This window comes from Antechinus flavipes, chromosome 2 (assembly GCF_016432865.1).
Source record: "Antechinus flavipes isolate AdamAnt ecotype Samford, QLD, Australia chromosome 2, AdamAnt_v2, whole genome shotgun sequence".
NCBI classification, from domain to species: Eukaryota; Metazoa; Chordata; class Mammalia; order Dasyuromorphia; family Dasyuridae; genus Antechinus; species Antechinus flavipes.
Window position 1 is genome coordinate 60,403,233 of NC_067399.1, and position 24,722 is coordinate 60,427,954.

Consider the following 24,722-nt stretch of genomic DNA (forward strand, 5'->3'; position numbering starts at 1 on the left):
CTGAGACAGCTTCGCAGCAGAATAATTCATCTTTTGATGGCCATATATCTGGTGCTAAGCTTCTCCCCGAATAATGAGCCAGGCTGTGTGCGAAATGATACAAACACTGTCAGGCTCAGCCAGAGCTCGATAGTCCATTGGCACAATTTTAAAGAACCCGTAGTCTCCTCTGTATCATGATGAGGCATTGGAGGACTTTAATGGAAAATGTCATAAGTAGTAAGCAATATTAAGTGTAACCAGAGGAAAAAATACTTAAGAATGTTTAAAATTAGAGAGAAATGAACTTACAGGACTGGTCTGACAGCTGGACAGTCAGGATTCAGATTTAGGTAGTGGAGCAGATAGCAGACTGACATCTTTTCTTTGCAAGCAGCTTTAGAGCTTTTTCACTTGAAAAGATCAAAGTGAAAAGCAAAAGACTTTTCTGACAGAGAGTGTTAGATCACAGTTATTGAAGAGTTACCTGTCCATCTTCTGATTGATGGAACTAGGGCAGGACTTCTTGTAAACATGGGGGAAGAAGGAGCCAAGCAAAATAATGTGTGAATACTGAGGTGAAAGGAAGGAATATCTTTTAAAAATAATGTTACTCCAAATTGCAAAGAGTAAAGATTCTGAGTTGTTATGGTAACTGAAATGCATAATGTAAAAAGATCTCCCCAAAAGAGAAACCCCCAAACTGCTCTTAGATTGCTTGGCAAAAATTACCTTAAGTGTTGATGGTATTGGTCTATAGCATATAAATACTCTAGTAGGAAGAAGAAGGAAAAAAATCTCTTGGAAGAAGTTGCATTGCATGTGTGTGTGCTTGTGTACAGACTTCTTTATTTGAAATAAAGGCTATGTAGCTTTTTCTCTGTCTCCAAGGCCAGTATTCCTCAGTGCAGTAGGAGCAGACCTCCTTGGAATAAACTGCTTAGAGCATACTAGTAGTTTTATCTTGAACTGTTTTGGGAGTTCCCCTCCTACTCTTTTCCTGCAATCTTATGCCCAGTTCTTGCTGTCTTTAAGGTGAGGGGGTCATTCTAAGTGGCCTTAGGATCCTTTTGTCTTTATCTTTGTTCTTCTATGCCTTTTTCAACCTCTTGATCTGTCCCTATCTCTCTCTGTGTGTCTGTCTCTTCTTTTTCTTTTATGTTAGATGGGCTCTGGGAAGATGGACATAACATTTTCTCTATAGAAACAGAAACCTCTATTTTACACCCTTTCCCCACATTATGACATTCATTCCTGGCGACTTATTAGAATCAAAGTAAGGCTAATTAGAATGCACTAAAATGTAAGCACCTGCCTCAGAGCAGCCTGGTGTCACGTGGAAAGAAGGCTGACTCGTGGCGTCAGGAGACCTGCATTAGAGTCCTGCTTTGATTCTGGCTAGGCATGTCACTTTGTTTCTGTAATCCCCTGTCCTACTTCTGACTCATAGAGCCTGTGAGGAAAGAGCTTTGTAAACATTAAAATGCAATAAAGATGGGAGCTGCCATCATGAGCAATGGTAGGTGTTAAGTGATGGAGTCCAGCTAGTAGCATCTTAACTCTGAATCACAGGATAATAGAATTAGACAGGACCTTAGAGGCATCTAGACCAACTTTTTTGGTCTTTGCTTTTGTCAGAGCAAGATCTTTAAGCTTGGAGATTTTAAAAAAGTTATATAAAGGTATTCTATTTTTTTTCCTTTTTAAAATTATTTTTATTTTTATTTTTAAATAACTTTTTATTGCCAGAACCCATGCCAGGGTAATTTTTTACAACATTATCCCTTGCACTCACTTCTGTTCCGATTTTTCCCCTCCCTCCTTCCACTCCCTCCCCCAGATGGCAAGCAGTCCTTTATATGTTAAATAGGTTACAGTATATCCTAGATACAATATATATGTGCAGAACCAACAGTTCTCTTGTTGCACAGGGAGAATTGGATTCAGAAGGTATAAATAACCCGGGAAGAAAAACAAAAATGCAAGCAGTTTATATTCATTTCCCAGTGTTCTTTCTTTGGGTGTACCTGCTTCTGTCCATCCTTGATCAATTGAAACTGAATTAGCTCTGTTTATCGAAGAGATCCACTTCCATCAGAATACATCCTCAAACAGTATCGTTGTTGAGGTATATAATGATCTCCTGGTTCTGCTCATTTCACTCAGCATCATTTCATGTAAGTCTCGCCAGTCCTCTCTATTCATCCTGCTGGTCATTTCTTACAGAACAATAATATTCCATAATGTTCATATACCACAATTTACTCAACCATTCTCCCATTGATGGGCATCCATTCATTTTCCAGCTTCTAGCCATTACAAACAGGGCTGCCACAAACATTTTGGCACATATAGGTCCCTTTCCCTTCTTTAGTATCTCTTTGGGGTATAAGCCCAGTAGAAACACTGCTGGATCAAAGGGTATGCACAGTTTGATAACTTTTTGAGCATAGTTCCAAATTGCTCTCCCGAATGGCTGGATGTGTTCACAATTCTACCAACAATGTATCAGTGTCCCTGTTTATAAAGGTATTCTAAAGGATACTTCATCTCCTTCTCTGGGCACTGTGATTGGCTGCCCCATACCTGGGGCACTCTCCCTCATTAATCTTACCTCCAGGCCTCCCTGGCTTCCTTTAGTTTCAGCAAAAGACTTTTCTTCTACAAAATGCCTGTCTTAGTCTTCCTTAATCTTGGTATTGGCTCTCTGAAACTATCCTGAATTGATCTTAAATATCTTTTATTTGAATGGTTATTTGCATGTTATCTTCTGAATTTAGATTGTGAGCTCCTTGAGAGGTTTTTGCCTTTCTTTTCTAATTATATTCTCTCTTTTTAAATTTTTTTCTGAGGCACTTAGGATTGAATAACTTGTCCAGGGTCATACAACTAAGAAGTGTCTGAGGCCAAATTTGAACTCAGTTCTTCCTGACTCCAGCATTAGTGTTCCATTCACTGCACATCTAGCTGCCCTTCTAAGTATATTTGCAAGTTTTAGCCCTATGCTTTATTAATGCTTGTTGAATTAAAACAGGATTTAATACAGTTTGTTTTAAAGACTCATAACCCTTCCTGGGGGTACTCTTCTTTATCTCTGGATCCTTAAAGTGGTAATGTTTTCTTATCTTCCTTTTCCTTAGTGAACTCTCCACTCAGTTAATTTCCTGGAAATGCTTGATTTTTCTTGGCTTAGTTATGCTTTTCTGAACTTCTGTACTTATTAAGCAATGGACTGCTTGAGGTTTGTAGAAAAAGCAACTTTTTTACTACAATAATGAAATAATGAAAAAGCAGCTTAAATGCTAAGAGAATAAACTCTTAACAAACTAAGAGGAGCTCCTGCCAAGATCTTGTCAGTCCACCCTATGTATCTTCCCATTTGGGGCTTCTTTGGTCTTATATAGTGCTCACTTTAATCATGTGCTCACTTTAATCATGTACTCCTAAACCAAGTTTGACTTTAATGGGCTGTTTTCTACAGAGTAGAGACTTTTTGCTTGTCCCTTTGCTGCCTCTTAGATAATTTCAATTTCCTATTTGATCATTTGTACCTTGATTGTAGTAGCCAATCTTGATCATTATAATAACCAATCAGGAAAACAGATAAAGGAAATATGCCTCCCTCTCTTCTTGTTGCAGTGTCAGACATGGTACTTGACTGCTTGTTTTTCTCCTCTTTTTTTGTTGTTGTTGGATTAATGGGGTAGCTGAGTGGTTGACAAGGATGTATTTAGAAAGACCTATGATTATAAAAACAAAAGGCATTCAGAAAATTTGTTGTTACTGTTTTATTGTAAGCTTCTTGAAGGCAGGAATATGTGGTTTTTCATCTTTGTCATTTCAGGCACTTGATATGTGTGTTGAATTGAATAACAATTAATGAATATTAAGTGCTCCGTCCATTATTAGGTTCTGTGCTAGGTGACAAATACTAATTAAAAAACAGCTGAGTCTTTGTTCACAATGAGCTTACAAATAAACAAATGTGGAAAGGGGGAGAATAAAACATATCTATAGAAATATAGATGCCAAGAGCATCCTAGAGGGCTTCATATAGGAAGTATTCCCTTTGTGGAGCCTGAAGAAGGAGGAGAAAAGGATTTTGAATCCTCCTACTACTATTGCGGCATTAGCAGCTCTTTTATTTAAAGACTTTCACTATTCCAAGCATGAGGTATGGTAAGTACAAATGTTTGGTGGTATGAAGTGATGGTTCTGTAGGTCTCTTATTCCTTCTCCTTAGTGAACTCTTCACTCAATTAATTTCCTGGTATTCCTCTTATTTTTGGCCTAGTTATGCTTTCCTGAACTTGTATCGATTAAGCATTGGGAATAAAGAGATTGCAGGTAAATCTTAAGACTGGCTTGTAGATCAGTTTGGTGTCACAGTGTCACAGATTTGTTATGGGAAGTAAGATTGGAAAAGTAGACTGGAGCCAACTTTTGGAAAAGTTTCTTGTCTTTAAGATTGTACATATAATACCACTACACACCTCTCTGATTGGCTAAGATAATGACGAATGTTGGAGGGGATGTGGGAAAATTGGGACACTAATACGTTGTTGATGGAATTGTGAATGGATCCGACTATTCTGGAGAGTAGCTTGGAACTACGCCCAAGAGTTGTCAAACTGTGCATACTCTTTGATCCAGCAATGTTTCTAATGGGCCTGTATCCCAGAGAGGTCTTTTTTTTTTCTTTCTTTCTTTCTTTCTTTTTTTTTATTATAATAACTTTTTATTGACAGAACCCATGCCAGGGTTGTTTTTTTTTTTTTTTTTAACAACATTATCCCTTGCACTCACTTCTGTTCCGATTTTTCCCTTCCCTCTCTCCACCTCCTCCCCCAGATGGCAAGCAGTCCTCTATATGTTAAATATGTTGCAGTATATCCTAGATACCATATATGTATGCAGAAACAAACAGTTCTCTTGTTGCACAGGGAGAATTGGATTCAGAAGGTAGAAATAACCCAGGAAGAAAAACAAAAATGCAAACAGTTTACATTCATTTCCCAATGTTCTTTCTTTGGGTGTAGCTGCTTCTGTCCATCATTGATCAATTGAAACTGAGTTAGGTCTCTTTGTCAAAGAAATCCACTTCCATCAGAATACATCCTCATACAGTATTGTTGTTGAAGTATATAATGATCTCCTGGTTCTGCTCATTTCATTTAGCATCAGTTCATGTAAGTCTCTCCAAGCCTCTCTGTCATTTCTTACAGAACAATAATATTCCATAACATTCATATACCACAATTTACCCAACCATTCTCCAATTGATGGGCATCCATTCATTTTCCAGCTTCTAGCCACTACAAACAGGACTGCCACAAACATTTTGGCACATACAGGTCCCTTTCCCTTCTTTAGTATTTCTTTGGGATATAAGCCCAGTAGTAACACTGCTGGATCAAAGGGTATGCACAATTTGATAACTTTTTGGGCATAATTCCAGATTGCTCTCCAGAATGGTTGGATTCATTCACAACTCCACCAACAATGCATGTGTCCCAGTTTTCCCATATCCCCTCCAACATTCATCATTAGTTTTTCCTATCATCTTAGTCAATCTGACAGGTGTGTAGTGGTATCTCAGAGTTGTCTTAATTTGCATTTCCCAGAGAGGTCTTAAAGGAGGGAAAGGGACCCACATGTGCAAAAATGTTTGTGGCAGCCCTTTTCATAGTGACAAGAAACTGGAAACTGAATGGATGCCCATCAATTGGAGAATGGATGAATAAATTATAATATATGAATGTTATGGAATATTATTGTTCTGTAAGAAATGACCAGCAGGATGATTTCAGAGAGGCTTGGAGAGACTTACATGAACTGATGCTGTGAAATGTGCAGAACCAGATCATTGTACACGGCAACAACAAGATTATATGATGATCAATTCTGATAGACTTGACTCTTCTCAGCAATGAGATGATTCAGACCAGTTCCAGTGATCTTGTGATGAAGAGGGTCTTCTGTATTCAGAGAGAGGAGTGTGGGAACTGAGGGTAGTTCACAACACAGCATTTTCACCTTTTTCGTTTGCTTGCATTTTATTTTCTTATTTTTTTTCCTGTTTGATCTGATTTTTCTTGAGCAGCAAGATAATTGTATAAATATGTATGCATATATTGGATTTACTATATATTTCTATCATGTTTAACTTTTTGGATTACTAGCCATTTAGGGGAAGGGGTGGGGAAAGGGAAAGGGAAATTAGAACATAAGGTTTTGCAAGGGTTAATGTTGAAAAATTATCCATGCATATTTTGAAAATAAAAAGCTTTAATTAAAAAAGAAAAGATTGTACATCATAAGCCCTTGGGAAGTATTTGTTGAACTTGTAATGAATTTTTCTTCAGTAAATTAATTTGTAGTAGAATAACTTCTCACAAATAGTTTTTCTTTATTATAACTTTGCAATACCTTCCTTTGTGATTCAGGATAAATTGCATCATCTTGTGCCTCTGTTCTTTCATTCATAAAGTAGAGGTTTACTCATCAGTCTAGATTTTGTCTGTTCATGTTTCTCAAATACTTTGAAAGTGTCCTTTTGAATATAGCCCTACTGAAACAGTAGTAGATGGTGTAGCTTGGTATGAAGCAAGAATTTTAGGCCAGTTACCACTAATTAAGGTTTACAGGGGATGATGGGTATGAAAGCGAGGAGGGGAAGATGTTTTGAAAGCAACCTATACCACATTGCATTTCTCTTGTCATCAAACTGAACCCAGATAGGAAAATAATTAGATCTCTATTTTCACTAACCTCTAACTGAAATTTGGCTTTCTTTTCCTATTCCCACTGACTTTTGGCTTTCTAGGTACATCTAAGAAATCATTTCATTCAGATCTGGGAAGATACTTCTAGATAATCTAGTCCAATTCCCTTATTTTGCAGATAAGGAAATTTAGGTCTCAGAAGGTTAAATTAGATGTTTGAAGTCACACAACTAGCAAGTATCAGAGCAGGAATTTGAAATCAGGTCATACCTTTAAGTTGGTGTTCTTTCTATTACACCATTCTGTGCTCAATTTTTTTTTAATAGATGAGAAGGGAAAAAGGTACTACAGGTAAAGTTGTTTTCATTTTTTTTTTTTTTTTTTTTTTTTAAACTTACTAACTTATTGCAGGCTTCCTTTCCTTTACATGGTATTTGTTTTCCATTTTCCTAGCTATTAAAGATTAAAAATGGAAATAGGGATCAGATGTCATCTAGAGTTTATGCCTTGATGATACTAAAGATGAAGAATTAATTTTCCTAATTAATAGGCAGAATAGCTCCCTCAGCCCCTGAGAACCATTTTATACTGGGCCAGTTTCCTATTATGTGTCAGTACTATTTTCTTTGAAGACACCAATTCCTTGTTGCTTTATTCTGTGTAGGATACAGAAACCTTCCTGACTGTCCACAAGAGCTGCTTAGCAGGTTCAGCAGCAGGCTCATTTTTTAATGTTAATGGCAAGTTTACCAAAAAATTACATTGACAACTGAACAAGGCACTTGATTTCCTGGTTACAAGATAAATATTATATTCTGAACTTTTCCTTTTCTTCTGGGATTAGTAAGAACAAATATGTGTTTAAATGGTCATTTTGGGACATTACATCAAAATGCTCAAAAATAATAATGGAACTTGTAAATTCTTCTAAGTACCTAAGTTAGGGTTATTGATCAGCATGTCTCTGAAGCCCTCTTCCATTGTCTCATTATGACAGGGGCCTGGCCCTCTACTCTCTGACAGCTGAATACAGAGCTCTTAGAGGACCTAATCAACTATGAAGGCTTCAGATATAGGCAGGCAAATACACTTTTTGTCTACTGTCTGAGAATAACCCTGACCAAGTTTGGAGAGTCTTGTCCCTAGGTTGGTTATGGGAGTATTATTTTTGTCATTCCTGTCTCCAACATGATATACTAATCTGTAGAAGAGTCAAGTCCACTTTGGTGGAGATAATACACACATGTTGATAAAATCATCCTTTCTTGCATTTCTCTTCTAGTTGCTTAGTATTTAAATTATATTCTAATTCAATTATGTGAGTGGTTCTTACCCCAAATCTGTGATTTCAAAGGAAACTGTAAACCTAGATAAGAAAATAATTAATTTTTATTTTCACTAACCTCTAACTGAAATTTAGAATTTCTGTTATTTAAAAACATATTTTTGAGAAGGGGTCCAGAAGCTTCTCCAGTCTGCCAAGACACAGAAAAAGTTTAGGTAAAATCTAACCCACTTAACTTTTGGTAGTTATTAATTTGGATAGATTAATGGTGAAGAGAACCATCCTAATCCTCAAAAAGACAGGATGGTAGGATTATAAGATTTAGAGCTTGAAAGGACCTTTGACTGAACTCTCTTATTTTCAGAGGAGGAAACTGAGGTCTAGAGAGATGTCTAGTACCTTGCTCAGAGTCACACAGAAATTGAATGGTAGAGCTTTGGGCTTTGAACTACAAGACTTCTGTTGTAGCTCATGGATTCCTATCGTTGATGCTTGCTGATTTCAGTTTTTGCTTTAGATTAGTTACGGGAGGATTTATTTTCTTTTGGTTGAAGAGATCCAGAATCATTTTCTCTCATAGGGCATTGAGAATGCACAGTTCTATGAGGTGGGCCATTACAACTTGGGGTTTCTGTGGGCTAGGCTTTTGTTCAAATACACATGTATTGTCTGAATGTTTACTTAAAATGTTCTTTGCCTTCTGTAGCTGTGGTGGACATTGTACTGGATCAGGAGTTCTAAACTTCTGGGAATGGGCGGGGTGAGCTGCCCTTCCTCAACTCTTTTTCCCTTCTGAAATATCATTTGAATCTTTAGCTTTATGTTCACAAAAGAGTGAAAAGTACAGGTAGACAAAGTCAGATGATTAGAAATACATGAGGGTGGTATTTTCGTAATATCAAAAATGCTGTGGCACAGTTCCTTGAACATATATAGTAGGCCTGTAATTAATATTTGTTGTAACTTGGCCAATATTTTAAGTTGGTGTTTTAATTTATATTTTAATTTTAAGGTTTACTTCGCAGTTCCCTACATAACATTTACCCCTGTAACTCTGATAATTTTATATTGCTTTCATTGCATTTTTAGATCAATCTCTTTTTTAATACCAATTATTAACAATCTTTTTTTCACAGGAATCCTTGGATTATTAGAATTGGAAGGGATCTGAAAAGTCAATTTTACAGTTGAGTAAACTGAGGCCTAGAGAATGAAATGAAAAACATTACATAGATAGTAAGTGGCGTGGGTCTGGGATTCAAACTTAGGTTTACTAACTCTGAATCTAATGCTTTGTCAGTATCGAGTTTGAGCACATTTGCTTTTCTTTCTTCCAAATTGGCAAACTTACATTTTCCAGTTCTTTTTATATTAAGGAGGCAGTGAACACATTTGCCTGAAGCAGGAAAAAGAAGGAGTTGGGACTAAGAAAAGTAAGATAGTGAAGAACTTTAAAAAAAGAAGACCCTGCTGGTAGACAATTATTCATGGTATATTGTTCTGTGGTCAAAGAACATGTAGGGAAGCTAAAATAGTAGTATCATCCAGAGTGAATGATACTGTTGTGTTGGAGTGGCTATGGTCTGAAGAGATACTAGCCTAGTTCCTATTTCCTTGACTATTGTGCATGGTGACCAAATCTGTGTGGCTCAACTAGTTTTATCTTTTTCATAGGAAACAAATACAAAGTCTAACCATCATCAGGCATACTTTGTCACTTTTGGGGTACCCAGAGGGAAGTGGTTTTTCCATTCCTCACCAGAAAACCTGGTAGGAACCAGGGGTATGTAAGGGAGGAGTAGTCGACAATCAGGATACCTGAACATGCATTGACTTTATAGGTTCATAGGCTAAACCATATCCAGTTTGATTCTTCTTGTACTTCTTTGAATATTTTTGACATTTATTTCTTGTATTTTGGTAAGTATTTGATAATCAAAGCTATCATATGTTGTGAAAGTAGTATTTGTATGATTTCTTTAGCATGAATATTGAAGTAAATATGCTTTGAGGACTAGATTCAGAATAGGACTTTATCACTATTGGTTCAGGCTTAAAATTTCATCTGAATTCTTCCCAGTGGAATTGTTATCTTGCTCCTTCAGTGTTCTTAGTCCCTTGTCTATCTCTCTCTTTTACCTCTATCACATTCACCCTCTATTTATTTACTATCCATATCCCCCAGTAACATGAAGCTCTTCACAGTGAGAATTCCATTCTTACCTTTGTATTCCCAGCACCCAGCCCAGTGATGCCAGCACTTAATGATGTTTGTTTAATTGAATTTCTTGTCATTCTACAGAGCAATCTATTTTGATAGCTCAGGATGGCAAGTTGATGAAGAAAGGATGAATTTGGCAAAAGATTTTGTTTTTGATTTTTGCTTCTGTTTAGATTTGGAAAAGACTGTCCAAATGAAGGAGTTCATTTTTAATATTTTATAAGGGGAAAAATGAGTTCATGATGGAGTCCAATGGTGGCCAATAGTGATTCCCTTACTGAGTGTGTCTCACATTTTGAGTTGAAAAAGAGGTAGGCAAGTTCTGGTTACTGTTATTCTTTTGCCTAGTTAGGCTTGTCAGATTTTTTTTTTTTTAATCCAACTTCTACTTGTGGTCATCATGGAGCCAGCAGCACAGGTTTCTAGTGATTAGTGGAGAAGCTTTACATTTGCTAGATGATTCTTCCAGTTACTGATGTTTAGAAAGCAGAGGATGCAGGATGTGGCCAGGGGACTTGATTTGGATCTAGGCTATCACACAAGTTCTTAAAGCTTCAGTTTTCCCACTTAAAAATGGGGATAATAATAGTTATACTCCTGACCTTTGGATAGCTATGATTAAAGCATTTTGAAACTTTAAAAGTATATATAGGCTATTTTCAGATTTAAGAAATTAAAGCCATTTCTAGTCATATGAAAAAATGCTCTAAATCACAATTGAAAATGCAAATTTAGACAACTCTGAAGTACCACTTCATATTTCTCAGATTAGCTAAGATTCCAGGAAAAGATAATGATAAAATGTTGGAAGGGATGTGGCAAAACTGGGACACTAATACATTGTTGATGGAGTTGTAGACCAATCCAACCATTCTGGAGAGCAATTTGGAACTATGCTCAAAGGGCTATCAAACTCTGTATATCCTTTAATTCAGCAGTGTCTCTACTAGGTCTTTATCCCAAAGAGATCATAAAAAGGGGAAAAAGACCCACATGTGGAAAAATGTAGTAGCCCTTTTTGTAGGAGAAAGGAACTGGAAATTGGATGGCCATCAGTTGGAGAGTGGTTTATTAAGTTATGGTATATGAATACAATGGAATATTATTGTTTTATAAGAAATGATGAGCAGGCTGATTTCAGAAAGGTCTAAAAGAGACTTATGTGAACTGGTGCTGAGTGAAGTGATGACCAGAACCAAGACAGTATTGTACACAATGACAAGAAGATTATGTGATGATCAACTGTGATGGACATGGCTCTTTTCAACAATGAAGTGATTCAGGTCCATTTTAATAGACTTGTGATGGAGAGAGCCATCTGCATCCAGAGAGAGGATTATGGGGATTGAATGTGGATCGCAACACAGTATTTTCACCTTTATTATTATTGTTTCTTTGCTTGTTTTCTTTCTCATTTTTTTCCTTTTGATCTGATTTTTCTCGTACAGCATAATGAATATAGAAATATATATAAAAGAATTGCTCATGTTTAACTTATATTGGATTTCTTGATGTCTAGGAAAGAGGGGAAGGGGAAAGGAGGGAGAATAATATGTAACACAAGGCTTTGCAAGGGCGAATGTTGAAAACTTATCTTTGCATGTATTTTGAAAAATGAAAATATTTTATTATAAAAAATGCCATATAAATGGTTATTACATAGTAATAATTATATTTACTGAAGTCTTAATTTTGGAACTAAGTAGGGGATTGAAAATTATCGTTGTGTCATCTACTCAAACTAAGCTCCATGAGGACATTTCAACCCATCTGTCAATTAGCATCTCATCCAGCACATACATAATAGGTGTTTATTAATAAGTGTATGTTCAGTTGCAGGATTGCAGCTCTGCCGTCTTTCTAGGTTCCCTTAATTTTCAAGCTATCTTTTCTCAAGTGTCATCTCTTGTTGAATGTCTTCATTGATGGTAGCCTTCACCTCAAAGCCTGGTAGTTTAACTCAACCTTTTATTTTTGCAGTCTAGTAGTCTGGAGATGAAACTAAATCTAAGGCCAGAGATAGTAGGAAGGCATTGTATAATTTATGGAGTATGCCATTTATTGCCTCCATTTCTTCTCCTTCTCAGCTCCTTGCCATCCGATTTCTATTCTTTGATTTAATAGGATTCTCCAAAGTTACTGATCTTTAATTACCAATCTAATGGACTTTTCTTAACCATCATCCTTCTTATTCTCCATGGCATTTAATGCCCTAATGACCCGCTTCTGCTCCTGAATGCTCTTTCTTCTTTGGGTCTTCATGACATTTTTCTGTATTAGTCCTTTCTCCTCCTCACTTTAAGACTACTTCTAAGGCTCCTTAGAGCCTTCACTCTGAGACTCAAATCAGATCAAAAGGGAAAAAAATGAGAAAGGAAAAAAACAAGCAAATAAACAACAATAATAAAGGTGAAAGTACTGTGTTGCGATCCATATTCAGTTCCCATAATCCTCTCTCTGGATGCAGATGGCTCTCTCCATCACAAGTCTTTTAAAATGGATTTGAATCATTTCATTGTTGAAAAGAGCCATGTCCATCACAGTTGATCATCACATAATCTTGTTGTCATTGTGTACAATGACAGAGGCATTCACTATGAATGCTGTACCCCAAGGTTCTCTCTCCATTCTCTTCATGACTTCATGATCTCCTGTAGCTTGAATTATCATTTTTGTGCAGATGACATCTAGATCCATTTATTCAGCCCTAGTATCTCTTTTGGGCTCCAGGGCTACTTCATTAATTGAATAGTTTCACCAAAATGTTAGACATTTTAGAGGAGGATATCTTGTAGGCATGTAACTCATGTTCTTTTTCCTCAAACTTTTGTCTCCCCAGACAAGTTGTCCTGCTTTTTTTCAGAGGACATCTCTGTACTTCCAGTGCCCAGCCACATTTACAACTCCTCACTCCCCTCCTCCACAACACCAAGTCGCTGTAGAACTTTATTGTAGAGCCGTTTCCATATCATTTTTTGTATAGGTCTCTGTTCTTCTTCTCCTTGTAGCCTCCTGCCCTTGCAGTATATATATATATATATAATATATATATATATATATTATATATATATATATATATATATATATATATATGTTTATAGTAACTTTTTATTGACAGAACCCATGCCAGGATAATTTTTTACAACATTATCCCTTGCACTCACTTTTGTTCCGATTTTTCCCCTCTCTCCCTCCACCCCCTCCCCTAGATGGCAAGCAGTCCTATATATGTTAAATATGTTGCAGTATATCTTAGATACAATATATGTATGCAGAACTGAACAATTCTCTTGTTGCACAGGGAGAATTGGATTCAGAAGGTAAAAATTACCCAGGAAGAAAAACAAAATGCAAATAGTTTACATTCATTTTCCATTGTTCTTTCTTTGGGTGTAGCTGCATCTGTCCATCATTGATCAATTGAAACTGAGTTATGTCCTTGCTGTATTTTGGATTCATAGATTCAAGTTTCTTCCCCTCTCCAAACTGTTCTTTACTAAGTTTTTAAATGATCTTCACAGGTGTTTTAGCACAAGCTTAACCATGTGATTTCCACAGATAGCTCCTAGTCACCTAGAGAATCAAACACAGATTCCTTTCATTCAATCCTGCCTTTTCTAGCCTTATTCTACATTTCTCCTAGATGACATTTCATTTTCTGTTTTTATGCCTCTTCATTTATTGTCCTACTGATTAATTTCCTTCAAAGTACAAACAAATGCCTCTTCTTCATGTGCCTTCTCATTGAAACTACCTCAGATATATTTGCCATGTACTTACTTTAATATGCATTGTATATATTGCCTCCACTATGTGATGTAAGCTCCTTGAAGAGGGACTGTTTCATTATTATATTTATTTGTCTCCTGCTCTGGCTCCACATCCCCACCCTTCTCTAGCTCCAGTGGTGACTGGTACATACAAGGTACTTAACAAGTCTGTGTTGCTTGAACAAATGCACTTTTGCTCCAGTGTGAAGTCCAGAATGTGCTTGTAGAACAACCTCTATATGAAAGGAGAATGTGATTTGTGATGGTACATTTTTGGAGAGATTAGATGTCTAGGTCTGAATGATCCTGCTTGAGAAAGTGTGCCAGCAGGGAACCTGTGGGCATTAACATGTTTACAGCCTCCCCTGAAGTGCTCTCTGATCTCCATGGCGTTATTGGGGTATCGCTGGTTATTTAACTATCCCTTATAATGGCTACAGATTACAGAAAATGGTGTCCATAACTGCTTCTGAATAAGAGAGCTGGGCTGAAACAAGTTTAGAGCCATTGGCTTCACATTTCTTACACATTGCTAGAGGATCAGCCATGGTATTTGTCTTGGTTTCTTTGCCAAATGATGAGATGTTAGATTCTGTTCTTGAAGATAACACTTTACATGTCCTGGGAAACATTCTTTTCTTGAGATGTTTGTTTTCTCAGTCTCAGACTAGTTGAGGTACCTAAGTGCTTTTAGAGAGCCAAGACAGTTCTTTAAGATATTCAGAAGCAGATTTTCTGGTGTTTGTGTTACATAAAGTGATATTACTAAGCCTATGACTGATTCATCTATTGTGAAACTATTAACTCTAGATTGCCCTAAAAGTTTGTAAACTGCTTGAGATTAGGAGCTATTTCATTTTGGTGTTTGTACCTGGCTAGATGGTGCCTAGGGAATTAGCCGGATTTAGAATATACTTGTGGATTGAATGATCCAAAAGATTTTCTCAGGGTTTTCTCTTTCTCTTTTGGAGACTTTAGTGTTTTGGTTTGAAAGAAGGAATGTTTGTGATTTGGGTGTCTTTGACTTTTGATCTTTGCAGAGCAAATTGGGCAATGTCTGTTTTTAGAAAATTTACTTTCTCATTGGAAGTCAGGTTTTGTTATGGACTAATAAATCTGGTTTTCTTAGTATTCTGTGCCTAATGCTGAGGTTCTGGAGAATTGAGCTATAAAATCCAAGTAGTAAATCAGAGGACAGTTTGAGATTCATAATAATTCATTAATTCAACTGCCTCTTGTCTATATGTTCTAGAGATAATGGAGAATGCCGAAGATGTGCTTTACAATAATGTATACTGTTACTGGAGAGACAAAATAAGAATGTGAAATAGCTACATATAAGCAAATGTGTGGCATGCTATAGACCATACATATAAACTTGGATGGATTTATAATCTCATCATTGTGAGCAGTTTTTCCTCCAGTGCAGTCAGCAAACGAACCATACTTTCTAATCCTGTTCATAAAGTCTTCTTAGAAGAGCTATTGTGTACAGATCTGCTGGAACACTACAGCTTTATTGAAGAAATGCTCTAAGCTAAGCCTTGATAGAGATGGAGATTTTTAAATGGAAGGCAAAGCTGGGAAAGGCCATGAACATAGCACTGAAATTAGGAGATGGTTAGGACACTTACATGAATAGACCAGAGTCAGGTCTGGGGAGAGTGGAAGATAATTTGGGAGTAACTAATTGGCTTTAATGCTAACTCAAGATCTTTGAGTTCATTATGTTGAGCTGAGCCTTCACTTGAATTCTTAGATGGGTTATTGTTCAGAAACAGTTGTAGGGACCTACATAGATACTTATTACATATTGTGTCTTTAGTTGAAAATGGTAGTAAGGATGATAAGGAATGTTTCAATTTACAATAGGGAATTCTTAACTTTTTTTGTGTTATGACCACTTTTATCGTCTGGTAATATCTATGGATTGATTTTCAGAATGTTTTTAAGTACATAAAGTGAAATAAATATAGAGTATCTATTAAAAGGATTAGGAGAGTTTTCAGCTTTAATAACTTAAGAAGTACAAAGGCTACAAACTTGCAAAAAACATTTGAAGAGTTGCCTATTTAAAATTTTCAAGTATTGGTAAGTTTCTTATAAACATTCAATGTAATTGCTGTTTTGTGTTAATGGTTACTGTAGCTGATTTTTCAACTTTGTCAAAACTTTCATCAGCTGCTTCTTAGCGACAGATAGGATTGTATTTTTAATCTTGGTCTTAAGATCATTCAGAGAATGAGATTTTGATGCATTCACCACAATTTTGATGTGACCCTTTGAAAAGGAGTTTAATGGAGATAAGATCTGAGGAATCAAGCAAGAGAACCTCCTTTACCAATCCCCTGGTCTAAGAAAATTTCATCAGAAAGTGACACCTATATTATGTAATGAAGAAGTGACACATCTTGTTAAAATTATGATATATAATAAATATGTTATATGTAGAATAAATACATCATATATAAATATAAAAATTAATTTATTATTCAAAATTTTAAAACTTTGAGAAATTTAAATAAACTTTAAAGTGATGTTTTTGTAAGCTTTTAGCCTTTATACTTTTGAAGTTATTAACATTTAAAGCTGCACTAATATTTGTTGGACATTTTGTAGGATCACAGAAGAAATACATTATATTGAAATACAGATATTATTTATTTTGAAAAATTGTTTAGGGGCAGCTAGATGGCGCAGTGGATAGAGCACCAACCTTGAAGTAAGGAGAACCTGAGTTCAAATCTGGTCTCAGATTTAATACTTCCTAGTTGTGTGACCTTAGGCAAGTCACTTAACTCCAATTGCCTCAGCCAAAGAAAGAAAGAAAGAAAATTTGTTTACAGATCCCAGGTTAAGAACCTTGGTTTACTTGAATGTGGAAAGCTTTGTTTTTTTATCAGCTTAGATCAAATTATTTGCTTTGTCCACAAAGAAGAAAATAGTATTTTCCCTTCAGGCCATTATGTTATGTCAGTAAGGATGAAGAGATACTAATCAGGCATTGATATGCTTGTTCAGTGTTGACAGTGGGAGAATTTAAGTGAGGCTTCCTTGTTGAACTCATTCAAGAAAAAAAAATTTCTTTGGGATGGCTCTTATTAATAAGTCAGTCTTCTTATCCTAGTGAGCACTTAGTCCTGTCTTCTCAGAGAACCAAAAGAAGGCATCCCTAAGAAGTGAAGTATCTGCACAGTGTAACTTGAAGAGAACATTTCTTATGGTTCTTGGAATATCATTGTATCTATAATTGATAACAGCAAAAAAATGATGCATGGAACCTTCTCACTAGTGGAGCAGAAACTTTGAGTTCTCAGTACATGAGACAGCCTAGTTTTAATGCTTATGATCATAGGATTTAGGGCTAGGAAGGATCTTAGAAATACTCTAGTTGCACAAAAACTCATAAATTGTAGGACAACTCTGAGGTTATCCAATTCAACTCTATCCCCTCTGTCTGATATTCCTGATACATATTCATCCATTCTCTACCTAGGGGAGAACTTTGCACCTCCGCCAATGAGGAGAGGACAACTCATTACACTATTTGACAGGTATAACTATTAAGAAGTTTTAACTTATATAAAAGCCAGAAACATTTGTGGCTTTCAAGTTCCACACTGTGGCATCAAATAGAGCACAAGTATAGCTTCTCTACATATGACAGCCCTTCACTAAGTACTTATCCTATTTCTCCCAAGCCTAAGTCTTTATGAATGTTACTAAAGTACAAATTTTCTCCTTCCCCTTGAATTTTGGTAAGGAGAAGTATGGGGTTGGGAACTGGGGAGGAGAGTGACCTAGCAGATTTCTATATTTCCAGCCCTAACCACAGTACTCTGTTTAGAAAAGCCAAAGTCATCATTCTAAGTTTTGTAAACTTCCTATTCAAAAGAATAAGCAGCTCATGATCCCCTTGCGGTTACTTCATACTTATTTTATCTTGCCTCTTAATTGGGCTTAGACAGTAGTAAAATAAATGGCACGTCCCCCAGAAATTAGGCATAGTATAGTTGCCAGGCAAAGTTTAACCACCTCATTTTACAGAGAGGAAACTAAGACCCACAGAGGGGTTAGTGACTTGCTTACCAAAAGTTAATGGGAACAAATGGAGCCAGAATTTTAAGTTAGGTCCTTTCACTACAAATCTAATGTTCTTCCTTTTCTAGCATAATACCTAGCACAATGATAAACACTTTATAATTGCTTGCTGCCTGCCCCATGCAGCCTATCTTAGAAGACCCAATCATTTGCCAAAGAAAGATGACTGGGGGGGGGGGGAACCAAATTTGAAATTTTTATCAAATGTCTGGTAGAACATATGCTATATGATAAAAGCAGCTCAGTAAAGGTGATCCAGGATGTGCTTTTCAGTTGTCCATACCCATCTGTGCTTCATTGGACATGGGTTATAGAGCTGAGGATGCTCTTTGAGATCTTTGGGTAAAAGCAGCCTTGATGGGTGATAACTTTTGAAGGGTTGTTGGTCCATCCCAGTTTGCCATACTCTTCTTTTGCAGAGGAGGGTAGGATAGGTAGGTAGTGGTGTAGACTCCTTAGAATACTTTTAGGGCTCTGCCTTGCCTATCTGTCTGTCTAGTTATTTTTGATGATAATCTTGTTTTAATATTACTTGGATTTCTGAATATATTACTTCTCACCAAGTGAACAGTCCTTTTTATTCGAGATTTAAAAAGAAAAAGAACAGTTCAATAAAACTAATCAACTTATATACTGTATTTAACAATGTGTACAGTATTCTCTGTTGTCCCTCTTTTCAAAGAAGAAAGGGAGATGATTTTCTTAATTTCCCCCCAATGGCCATGTTTTTAAAAAGGTTTTGTTGATCTTTTTTTTGTCTTTTAGAATTTTTTTTTTTTTGTATTTTTACTTTTTCCTCATTTTCCAGTGATTCACCCATGCCCAAAGACATCCTCCTATTGTCTCTTTAAAACTTTTAATTTTATCATTTTTTTTTATAGTTTGGAATTCTGAGATAATTCCTTCTTTTCTAGCCTCACAGAGGCCAATATTCTATGTAGTATATATAATTATTTATATATCTATTGTTATATGGAACCATATAATACACATTTCCATATATTAGTTCTTTATTTGGAGGTGATTAGCATTTTCCTTCATAAGTTCTTTGTAGTTCATTTGAATGTTCATATTATTCAGAACAACTTATTCATTCACAATTGCTCTCCAAATAACATTGCTGTTACTGTATACAACATTCTTTTGCTTTTTCTTGTTTTAATCTGCATTATTTTTCGCAAGTTTTTCTGTTTTTTCTAAAATGAACTTGCTCACTATTTCTTACAACATAGTAACATTCCATAACAATCACATATCACAACTTTCTTGGCCATTCTCCAATTGATGGGCATCTTCTCAATTCTTTTGCCATCACAAAAAAAGCTGCTTTAAGTATTTTAGAACATTTAGGTTCTTTTTATGTGAGTATGTCCTTTTATTATTATTATTATTATTATAGCTTTTTATTTACAAGATATATGCGTGGGTAATTTTTCAACATTGACCCTTGCAAAAACTTCTGTTCTAACTTTTCTCCTCCTCTCCACCCCAACCCCTAGATGGCAGGTAGTCCTATACATGTTAAATATGTTAAAGTATAGAACATTTAAATTCTTTTCTTTTTTCTTTGACACCTTGGGAAACATACTTATATTGGTATTGCTGGATTAAAGAGTATACATAGTTTTTTATAACTCCTTGGGCATAATTCCATATTGCTCTTCAGAATGGTTAGATGGATAAGTTCACCGTTCCACCAACAGTGTATTAGTATCTTAATTTTTCCACATTCCCTCCAATATTTGTCATTTCCCCTTCTCTCATTTTAGCCAATCTGATTAGTGTGAGATATTACCTCAAAGTTGTTTTCATTGCAAGTAGATGAGGTACATATAAGATTCACTGACTTGTGTCCAGAGTTACTTAGAATTTGAAGTTATAGGAAATATAGTTTATATTAAACTTAAACTTCACCTTGCCTTTTTAGGTTTGGCTGTTTCAGTCTGGCACTTAGGACAAAATTAGCTCATAGAGGCCAACTTTGCACTTAGGTGGTCTGATACTGGAGATATATGTTGCTTTGATTTCATAAATGTGGAACCTTGTTTTTAGATTTCAATCATTTATATTTTCTGATTTTATGTGATTCTTGTCCATATTCTTCTATAAATCTTTCACAAAGTATCCAATAGGCACCATTAAGAAATCTTTCCTGGACTGTTAATAATTTCTCATTCATGCTGTATGTCTACCCAATTTTTTCTTTTCTCATTGCTCATGTCCTCTATCTTGCCTTTTGCCTTGTCTTATTCCCCCCCCCCACCCCCCAAGGCAATTGGGGTTAAGTGACTTGCCCAAGGTCACAAAGTTAGGAAGTGTCAAGTGTCTGAGGACAGAATTAAACTTGGGTCCTCTTGACTTCAGGGCTGGTACTCTATCTACTGTGCCACTTAGCTGCCCTACTTGTCTTATTTTTGAAGAATCTTTAGGAATCACATATGATTTCTTTGTTTTATTTTAAAAATATTCCTTTTATTTTAAGTTCCAAATTCTCCATCTCCCAGCCTTTGTGCCCCACCTATTGAGAAAGCAAGCAATATGATGTCCATTTTACATGGGGAATCATGCAAAACATTTTCATATTGTCATATTACAAAAGAAGGGAAGAAAAATAAAGGGATTCTCATTCAATTCCAATAAATATTTAAGAAATAAAATTTTGAACTGTATCTGAGTGTTAAAGGAGAAGACATTAACTTATTATGAGAGCAGTGAACTTTGTTGACACCATTTTCTGTATTTCAGGTTTTTCCTGATAAGTTGCGCTGGATTGGCAGGATCACCTTTTCCTGTTCTCCTAGTCCTAGATCAGACCAGAAGAGATGCCATATGTGTCATGTGGGTGTAGGGTACAAACAGAAGTAGCTTTAGTGACTTCCTCTTATCCTTGAGATAGAAGTTCAATTTGATCCTCTTGAGAGACTTTGACTTTGCCAGGTTTTTGGAACAGGAGGGTAATATTATAGGATTTCTAGTTTCTTAGAGAATTTCTAGGTGTGTTTTAGGTATTTTTTGTGTCCTGTAAGTGTGGAATTAAGAAATAGGTGGCATGGTGATTGGGTGTGGCACAGAACCAGGCAAAACATAATAATTGACTAAAGGCTATGGAAGCAGGACTGCGTGAGATTCAGGTGAGTGTACCAGTTGTCCCACCTATATGTGACTTGTTGAGAAAGGCCAGTTGAACAGGCTCTCCAAATCCTTGGAGGTTGTTGGGGGAAGCAATTGTGGTAAGGGTGATGATATATTAAGCAGAGTGGTATGTCTTAGTTGCCTTTCTGGAGAGAGAAACAATGGATGATTTGGTGTACTCTGACATTAAAGAGCATATAGGCTCCTGTAAGATGACCAAAATTGGGGGTATAGCTGGACTCTGGGCTCTTAAGGCAATTACCTATTGCTGATGAGGAGATTGTTTTAATAGGGACATATCACCTTTTCCTATACCTTCAGCTTCTCCTAGTGCCCACCTGAATAACTTGGCTAGTGAGTTACTGTTGAAGTATTAGCAAGAATGGTGCAAACAGCTCAGGTTTGGAGATTCAAGACCCTTTTGCCACCTGAGTGTAGGACTTCAACTTTTCTGTTTTTATAACAATGGGGTATTTCCCATTTAAGAAACTGAACCATCCAGTAGGAGGTTGTAGCAGGTATGCTGGAACAGATTTAGTTACCCTAAATAAAAAAGGCTGTTTGGAGGGGAAGATGGGCAATGAAAGGAGAAAAAAAAGAATAACTTCACAGCAGAAAACAAAAGAATATCCTACTAGGAAGCAAAGAAAAGATGGATAATGAGGTGCAAGTTTACTTCATGGGTGATATTCTTTTTTGTTGTTGTTGTTGCTGAGGCAGTTGGGGTTAAGTGACTTGCCCAGGATCACGCAGCTAGGAAGTGTTAAATGTCTGATTTGAACTCGGGTCCTCCTGACTTCAGGGCTGGTGCTCTATCCACTGTGCCACCTAGCTGCCCCTATGGGTGATATTCTTGCTTGGATTTGATTAGGAAAACAACTAGATGCTGTTGTGAATTGTAAAGAAAAGCCACTTATTTGTCTGCAAGTAGCTTGCTTTGATCATATGCTTTTGCTGGGTGTCAGGTTTAAGAAAATAGTCTGATTATCTTAATGAAACCCTGCAGGAGAAATTCAGATGTTGAAGATGGTCAGGTATGGAATTAGTCTATTGTCCTCTGTCTTCTGGTTCTGCTATCTGTTGGAGTTCACTTTGGTTGACTTGGTACAGTGGGTATCCTGTCTGGTATGTGCCTCATTAGCCAGTTGTCCCTGGGGTGTCTATCTAATCACATTGACTGAGGCCCAATAGGCATATGTTTTTTCTGGGTGGGGAGTTTTCTGCAGCCAGCTGATATTTGACATCCATATCAACTTTGGGAAGACCAGCAGATACTTTAGATCAGTGTGGGACATGAGGCTGTTCTTTGTGCCAGATTAGCTAAAAATGTATACATTAGTTTTGACCTGGGCCAAGTTGCATAGGACTTCACCAGAGGCCAAACCCTATTTTTGCATCAAGATGATTGAGAACAACACTATTCTACAACTGTTCTTCTCACCTTTCTACTTCTATAAAAGACATGACCATATGAGTGAATGTCATATTTTTAAAAATTAGTTTTTATCATTTGCTTTAATAATAATTTGTTTTCTACTTTTTCTTCGTCCCTCCCCCAGATGTCAATCAATCTGGTATAGGTTATATGTATAATCATAGTAAACATTTTCACATTAGTCATGTTATAAAAGAAGAATCAGAACTAAAAGAAAAATCAAAAAAAAAAACCCTCCAAGTGAAAATAGTATACTTTATCATTAATATTTAGATACATCTATGTGTAATTGTGTATGTATATTATGTGTGTGTGTGCATGTAGATGTCTGTATATATACATATACATATATATATATACATATGTGTGTGTGCATATACAAATATATCTGTGCTTAACTGTAGCCTGTTTGGAGGGGAGATGGGCAATGAAAGGAGAAAAAAAAGAATAAGTTCACAGCAGAGAACAAAAGAATATCCTACTAGGAAGCAAAGAAAAGATGGATAATCATGAATATAATGTCTTCTTTATTATATATATTTTCTTGAAATGGAAATTTATTGACTCTTCCCTGATGTTTTGCTGGGACATGACAGTGGTTTATTTTTAATTTTATTTTTCTGTCTTTTTCCAGTTTTTCTTATTTTGTATTTAGTATTAAATAAATAAATAAATATATATATATATTTTTTTTTTTTTAAAAAGGAAAGTTAAAAAAAAAGAAACTAGTATGCTTTAATTTACATTCAGAGACTGCATACTTTTTCTCTGGATTGGATGATAGCATTTTCCATCATGAGTCTGAAAGTCATATTATTGATCAAAGTAATTATATTTGGTAAAATTACATATTGAAGAATCAGCAGAAATAGTTTTTTATATTCCAATTATTCTTTGGCTACTTGCTAGAGTTATCCACTCTTAAAAATGATTATTTTATTCTCAAAAAGAAAACTGATGACTAGCATTACCATTAATCTCTTTTTACCTTCTCATTGTGGCTGAGACTAAAGCAGTTTAGGAGACTATCCCTTTTCCCCAGAGAATTGGACACAGCAATGTAGATAAAGAACACAGGATTTTAAGTCAGAAAATCTGGTTTCTAGTTCCAACGCTTTTTTTGTTGTTGTTGTTATGATCTTGGCCAATCCATTTCTCCTTTACTTATTTGAAAAATGAGAGGATTGGACCAAATGGCTCTCTAAAGAGCCTTTTAGCTCAGCTCAAAGTCTTAAGACCTCACGATTCTGGTATAGTTGACTTAGAGCTTTTTAGGGTACTGAGAGGCATCTGCCTTTGAGCAATCAGGTGAGAATTGGAATGTCTTCTGACTGGTTCGTGTAAGCTCTTTAGAGAATTTACAGTAAGCTGTTAAAAACAGCTCCAGCACCTCTCAATTCTAAGTCCCCAAGGATTTTGTGGATGATCCCTTTTCTCAGGATAAATTATAGGAACTGTGCACTAACTTGTCTTACTTGATTGAGGTATGTAGTAGTTTCCATCTTTGTAGACTTTTTTCTTTTGAAGTTTGAAGGTCTTTCTATGAAGCTTGGAAAGCTTGCCTTTCCTCATTATTTGGTGGCCTTATTTATTTATTTTTTAAAAAATATTGCAGCTTAAATTCTCAGCTCTGCCATGCAGCTCCTTCCTAGAGACTCTGCCAATCTTTGTATAGTAAGTAAGCTTACTCTGATATTAGTCTTTAGAATGATTCACTTAACTTAGACATAACAGGTATACAAGTAGATTATTTAAAAGAGATACAAGTATACAAATAGATTTTTAAAGTTACTTTTTCAAAAACAACTTTAAAAATGAAAAAAAGTGTACTTATATTAATATGGCCTTCATTGTAGATATACTCGAGGATAAAGAATATCTTTGAATTACTATTATGGAATTAGTGATAATTTCTAGTTACATTATATCATAATTGTTGGTGGAATTGTGAATATATCCAGCCATTCTGGAGAACAATCTGGAATTATGCCCCCAAAGTTATCAAACTGCATAACCTTTGATCCAGCAGTGTTACTACTGGGCTTATATCTCAAAGAAATACTAAAGAAGGGAA

General features: G+C 35.9%; 1 protein-coding gene across 4 annotated transcripts in view; it reads left to right on the forward strand.

Annotated features, from left to right (window-relative positions):
- RANBP10 (RAN binding protein 10) overlaps positions 1 to 24,722 on the forward strand; it is a 144,081-nt gene that overhangs the window by 21,724 nt on the left and 97,635 nt on the right. The gene's annotated exons all lie outside the window — the stretch shown is intronic.